This window comes from Dioscorea cayenensis, chromosome 10, assembly GCF_009730915.1.
Source record: "Dioscorea cayenensis subsp. rotundata cultivar TDr96_F1 chromosome 10, TDr96_F1_v2_PseudoChromosome.rev07_lg8_w22 25.fasta, whole genome shotgun sequence".
Lineage (NCBI taxonomy): Eukaryota > Viridiplantae > Streptophyta > Magnoliopsida > Dioscoreales > Dioscoreaceae > Dioscorea > Dioscorea cayenensis.
This window is the reverse complement of record NC_052480.1, coordinates 20,106,111-20,113,527: the sequence shown is the minus strand read 5'-3', so window position 1 is coordinate 20,113,527 and position 7,417 is coordinate 20,106,111.

Below are 7,417 nucleotides of genomic sequence, written 5' to 3'. Positions count from 1 at the left end.
GGTTCTCTGATTTGGCTTTAAACCCTCCTTATGGGCATAAGGATGCCCGCAAAGTTCTATGGAATCTGCTTACGACTGTATGGTAGGCCGTAAGTTACTCGTAAGTCACCTAGTTTGCCTTATGCATATTCAAATGATGTCGAGAGAGCTCCAACTTCTTCGTTTAGTGTCTACAATGTTTCTTCTTCTTCTTCTTCTTCTTCTTCTTCTTCTTCTTCTTCTTCTCTCTCTCTCTCTTTCTCTCTCTTCTTGAAGTGTTTCCCTAAGCCAGAGAATGTGATACACAGTAGATTTAGCATTGAATTCCACAATATGATTCTAATACATGCAGAATGAGTGTAAAAAATGATATGAAATACATGAATATTGTAAACTCATCAGGATACTCGGGCATAGCATCCTTCTAGGGTTTGTTAAGTTCAAGACAAAGATTGTATAAGTATGCAATCTTACTTAAGCGGAGAGAAATCCTAAAATATGCTAAACACCACTTTTGAGGGCAATTAGTAACTAATTCAGTACAAAGATGATATAGATACCCCATAATCACATTGCACTCTATGAAATCTCAACGTGGATTAACAAGAATTTCTGAAATAGATAGTCCTTCTGGCAAAGAGATTATCACTAATTACATATAGAATAGAAATGTGATTTCTCTTAAAATCTATTCCCTACAATTGCAAAGGCCATAGAAATCACTAATTAATCCACTCAGGAGGATTGAGGAAGGAGAACTCTTAACTCCAAAGTACCCCATTGCTAGGCTTACTCACAATCCCCTCCAATCGCAGCATGCGTATGCTAGGTAGGTATTTCTACTCATCACAAAGCACATCAAACATGAGAATTAGAGCTTTCACCTCGTTAGCAATCATGCCATACAAAACACACAATTGGATTCAAATAACATGGATTACAATTAAGAATCAATTAAACCAATAAGATCCACAACCAATTTCTAATAGAATAAAACTCTCGAGTTTAACTATGGCCGAACATCTACAAAATTAGCCTTCTATCAATGGAGAGCAAGCATCCAAACAACAAGACACGAAGAGAATAAAAAAAACATGAAAACCCCCTTTTCAATCTTGCCGAAAGATGATTGCCGGAGAATGCCCAAGGATCTTCCACAAACACCGCCAAGCTCTTCTTGACGGCTACAATACTTCTTCTCCAAGATAGATGGGTTGAATCTTCCTCTAGAATTACCTCCAAAGCCCAAGAGATTCGCTCCTTCTCTTTTCCTCAGTCTCACCTTCGAATAGAACAAAATATGCCCTAGGAACCATTGTCAGGGATATTTACACTGTGCCACTTACGAGCTGCTTACGAGCATAAGAATGTGGTCGTAAGAAGCTAGGGATAATGAGTCGCGAGCCTTACGGGATCAATTATAACCATAAGTCCCATCTGTAAAGTCTTCTGTCTTGTGTTATAGTTTAGTTTACGCCTGTAAGCGCCAAACCTTAAACTTTTCTGTATGCCCCTTATGACCGCTCTTATATATGGGCGTATGTTATGCTTGTAAGATTCTCTGGATAATTCTTAGAGTTTGACTTTTCTCTGGATGATTCTTACGGTTTGGCTTACTATCGTAAGTCCTACTCATAAGTCCCTATGAATGTCTCTATACTCCTCTTTACAGGTATAAGTATGCCCGCAAGGTTCTCTTGAAGAGGTTTACGACAATAAGTATGGTTGTGAGGTGCCCTAAATGAATATGTTTGTCCTGCCCTTCGTTAATTGATTCCGGGAGAGATCCATATTCATTATTTTGGATCTAGAATACTTTTTTGGATCTTTCTCGTCTTTAAGTACTGCCCGAAGCCTGAGAATGTAAAATACACCATGTTTAACATCGAATTCTAAAATGTAACTCTAATACATGCCTAATGAGTGTGCAAAATGATATAAAATAATGAACAATCATACACTTATCATCATGGTTAAAAAGTATTGGATAATTTTGGAATTAGTAATCAAACTTTCCTTGGTGAGATAGGATTGGAAAAATTTCATTGCACTAAAAGTCATATGGTCAGTGGCTCCAAAGTCTAGGAGCTACACGTTATGAGTGCTTATTGAGGACAAGAAGACTTTTCCAACAATACCTATGCTTTTAACATTTTTCTTTTAAGTTTCATTTTGAATTTTAATATATTAATGAGCCACAAGAGATAATAGATATTGGCTGGCCACCATAGCTACCTTGCTAGAATTTGTTTCTATGCCGACACACAACTGTTTGCCAATATTGTTGCTTAAGTTTTTGTTCCTATCACAGGTATTGCTCAATTTTTTACTCAACTGAAATTCAACCTATCAGTTAGAATATTCGTGAAGTTTGACGCATGTTTTTTTTCATGTGTTTGGTGCCTTCATAGTGTACACACTTCAACCCAGTCAATGTGGAGTCTTTAGATCTAAACTTTGAGTTGAATCAGCCATTACCTAAAGCCAATAAGTCATTTGATGAAGACTTTGCACCAAATTTAAAGCTCTTGGTAGTCATCCCTATACCAAGGATTATAGTGCTTTTGTCATTCACCATAATAACCTATTGATCAGTTGGCTCTCCCTGGAGTTGAACATGTACATAAGCTTGCTCAATAATCGGAAATGGTTAGAGTTAAAGAACATTGCGTCAACTATGGTTTAGTCGATTTAGAATGGTATAGACTTGCTCTTCCAAAATTAATTTATTGTAACAGTAATAATCTGCTATACACTTTATGGGATTATGGAGGTGAAAATCAATTTCATATAAAAAACTATGAAGTATCATGTAATAGTGTTTAAGTGAACCTCTATTCTGTTTTAAGAGGAATTTAAGCCAATGAAGTTTACAGACTTAAGATGTATCATTTCCATCAAAAAAATGTAGTGACAGTTGAGTCTTAAACATCGATTTTTGGTAGTGGAAAATTTGATAAAGTTACTAATAAGTGCAGATCAAAAGAATTAATGAACCAACCTTTGCCAATAACATCATTAGCCCTCCATTTTCAAATGGAAGAGTTAGATTGAGATGGTGGAGGTAATTCACCATTGATGTATCATAATTTGTCTTTATCCTAGATGTACATCTCAATATCTTGGGACCATAGAGTATAGTTGGCTCCATTTAATTTAATAATTATAGAAGATGCCAGAGATTTAGGGATAAGTTGAGATATTGAAGCTTTTTGCGAAGTCTCACTCATTTTTGCTATAAAATCATTTATGAGAGATATAAGTCTGAAAGTCACTATTCCAACCGGAGCCAGCACATGTACATCAGGTTGCCTAGTCTAAAAGGGCATTAGTTAAGAAAGAGTAATGCTATTGCTTACTACTAGGTTTCCTGAAATGCTCACCGGAATGACATGACGGATGATGAGTCAGCAAGATGATGATGATGATGATAATAATAATAATAATAATAATAATAATAATAATAATAATAATAATAATAATATCAGTAACAATAACAATTTCTCATCTCTTTCTTTCCTTTTCCCTTCTCTCTCCCGTCGTCCTACTTTCGCTACTCACGCTGCCATCACCACCATCTTCATCATCATCGTCACCACCATCAAACACAAGCTCTCACTATCGCACTATCATCATCCTATTTCCGCTGTCAAACACAAGCTCTTACCACCTCTGCCGTCATCACTCTTTCACCACCTCTGCCGTCATCACTCTTTCACCACCTCCGCCTTCATCACTCTCTCACCATCTCCGCCGTTGTCATCACTGCTGGCATCCTCATCCTATTTCCATAGTCCCCTTACCCCAATCCCAGCTATTTTGGCAATCACCGCCATTGTTGTCAGTCTTGAATTTGTGGAAAATCTCCATCTACAGAGAAGCACACAAGGTATGCTTTGTTTTCGATCTTGAATTTATTTATTTGGTGGGTTGATCATCCATGTTTTGTTGATGAGTATTTTTTGGAATTAAACAATTATTTTTGTCTATGGATCTGAAAAAGAGAAGGAGCCATCTCAATTGTTTTTCTTGTTCCATTAGTTTTTTCATCTCCAGGTGAGTTTATATTATTTTGAATTGATTTGTTGTAAGACCATAGTTTTCCATTTTTGGGTGGTAATTTCTGAATTGATTTGTTGTTTTGTAGCCCATCATCCAAATCAAGAATATTATGGCTGAACAAAAAATTGTGTCCTCTGAACTATGCAAGAAGGGGATAGAAGCTGGGTTTGCAAGTTTAGAAATTTTGAATGAAGAAAATGAAGCAATGGTAAATATGGAAGTACCAACATGTGGAAAAGTTGTTCCAAAAGCAGGCATGAAGCTCAATTCTCAAGAAGAAGTATACAATTTGTACATTGAATATGCTCGACAAGGAGGTTTTGGTATTACCAAACAAAGTACAAGATCAGGAGAAGATGGAAAATTAAAATATTACACACTTGCATAAGTAAGAGGTGGCAAAAGAATATCAACTGCCAAAAATGCTTTAAACCTAAGACTATCTACTAAGATGAATTGTCAAGCCAAGATTAATGTTATAATCAGTGATAATGGACAGTTCACTATATCACGTGTTAATTTGGAACACAATCATGCACTTAGTCTATAGAAATCTCATTTTCAGAGATGTAATAAAAAAATTGATGGATATGTGAAAAGAAGACTTGAGTTAAATGATCAAGCAGGCATAGGTTTGAGTACGAATTTTCATTCTTTAGCAGTTGAAAGTGGTGGTTATGAGAATTTAACATATACTAAAAAAGACTGCAGAAATTACATTGCAAAAGCAAGGTAGCTTAGGCTTGGTGTTGGGGATGCTGAAGCCCTTGGCAATTATTTCTCATGAATGCACCAGAGAAATTCAAATTTCTTTCATATAACCGATATAAATGATGAAGGTCGTTTGAGAAATGTATTTTGGGTAGATGCAAGGTCCATAGCAGCCTATGAGGCTTTTGGTGATGTAATATCATTTGACACGTCATACTTGACGAATAAATATGACATGCATTTTGCTTCTTTTTTTGTGTAAATCATCACAGACAAATTATATTATTCGGATGTGGTTTATTGTCAAAGAAAGATACAAAAACTTATATTTGGTTGTTCAATACTTGGTTAGAATGCATGGATGGTAAAGCTCCTAAGGCAATAATTACATATCAATGTATGGCTATTCAAGGTGCAGTTTAGGCAGTTTTCCCGAACTCTCATCACCGACTTTGCTTATGGCATATCGTGAAGAAAGTTCTTGAGAAGATTGGAAGGTTAAATGAGTATAAAGCAATAAAGAAGGTATTAAAGAGCATCATTTATGAGGCAATGGATATTCAAGAATTCGAAGATACTCGGTTGAAGATGGTAAAGGACTACAATGTTGAAAGAAATGAGTGGTTGAATTTTTTGTACAATATTCATCATCGATGGGCACCTATCTATGTTAAAGGAATTTTTTTGGGCTGAAATGTCTACCACACAAAGAAGTGAAAGCATAAATGCTTTTTTTGATGGCTATGTTTGTCCAACAACATCTTTAAAGCAATTTGTGAAGCAATATGACAATGCATTAAAAAGTAAGATTGAAAAGGAAAGCAAAGCAGATTTTGCTTCTTTTAACACAAGCTTTCACATGATAACTGATTGTTTTTTTGAGAAGCAACTACAAGAAGCGTACACAAATGAAATTTTTGGGTTGTTTCAAGATGAATTGAGAGGAATGCTATATTGCAATATTGCACTTATAAATTTAGATAGGCCATTACATATATTTCAGGCGACATATATTTTCAGAGGAAAAGAAGCATATTTAGAAGACAAGTCGTATTTAATGTCTATCCTAATGAAATTGATTTTGACACTAAATGCACATGCCCTTTATTTGAGTTCAAAGGAATTATTTGTAGACATGTTTGCAAAGTTTTCATTGAGAAGAATGTCAAAGAGCTTCAACCTCAATATATTTTACCTCGTTGGAGAAAAGATATCAAACGCAGGCATGCTTATGTGATCAATTGTTATGATGATACAAACACTTGTGAACAAAACTTGCGATACAATAATTTATGCTCTCATTTTTCCAAAGCTACTGAAATTGGAGCACAATCTATTGAGAAATATAATTTTCTAATGAAGTTTGTGGATGGGGCAATAGAGAAGTTGATGGATGATACAAATTATTGGGAGATCCATCCAAAGCAACCTTCATTGGAAGTAGATCATGAACAACACCAAGCAACATCTTCAACAACAAAGTTTCAAACTCCTTTAAAAGTTTGAACTAAGGGCCGACCACCATCGAAGAGGAAGAAGTCAAAAGTTGAAGAATTAATCATTAGAAATAAGAAAAAAAGGTACTCATTCTCTTCATATCATTTTTACTAATTGCTATACTAAAATTTATGTTTTTATTTACTCAGAAGAGTCATCTTAAGGGAGATGCACAAACTCCAGATGGCACACAAGAACTTTGTACTCAAGAAAGTGTGGTAATATGATGTTATTTAAGAGTATATTTGTTATGTTGTTTCATATAATATTTTTAATATAATAGACTTAGTTTTTTTTTCTTAGGTGAATTCAAATTCTCTTCTAAATGCCTTGAATATGTATGTCGCTAGCTTCACTTTACAAAATATTGGCACTGATTCTTCATCATAGGTAACTAGAAAGGTTTATTTCAACACATATGATTTAGATGACTAAAATTTCATACAATATTTGCAGCAGAATACACCATCAACTATTCTGACAATGACTGATAGAGCACAGTAGCCTTGTTATTGAGGTAAGCATGTTGTTGAAGAAGTTATACCAATAAGTGTTTTTATTTAGTTTTTATTTTCACCTTGATCATTAATAGTTGGTCATTGTTTTCTTTGCAGATCCAATGTTGTTTTGGTTTCCTAGTTTATTAGATTTTATGCAGAAATATGTGTTTTGTACTGTAGTTATTTGGATTTCAAAACTGTGTGTTGGATTTTATTGTGGCTTGGATGAAAGTAACTATGTGTATTAAATTCTATCATGGTTGTGATGAAAGCATCTGTGTACTGAATTTTTAGGTTTCATGTATTCCATTTTCATAATTATGAGTTTGAATTTCTCCACATTTATTTACGTTTCTATTTGTAGATTTCATATATTTCCCTTGTGTTTGCCTCATTTATTTTATTACATCGACAGATTTTAATGATGGAGATAATCCTGTGCAGAAAATCTACATTTCAGCAAAATCTAGACAGTTTTTCGTATTTACAATTCATAGTTTTCATATTTACAATGTTGTTGTTAATGCAAAAAGCATAATCACACAATTCTGATTCCAATTCATATAACTGCCAATTACAATTCATAGTTTTCATATTTACAATTCACATAACTGCCAATCACAATTCTGATTACAATTCATAGTTTTCATATTTACAATGTTATTGTT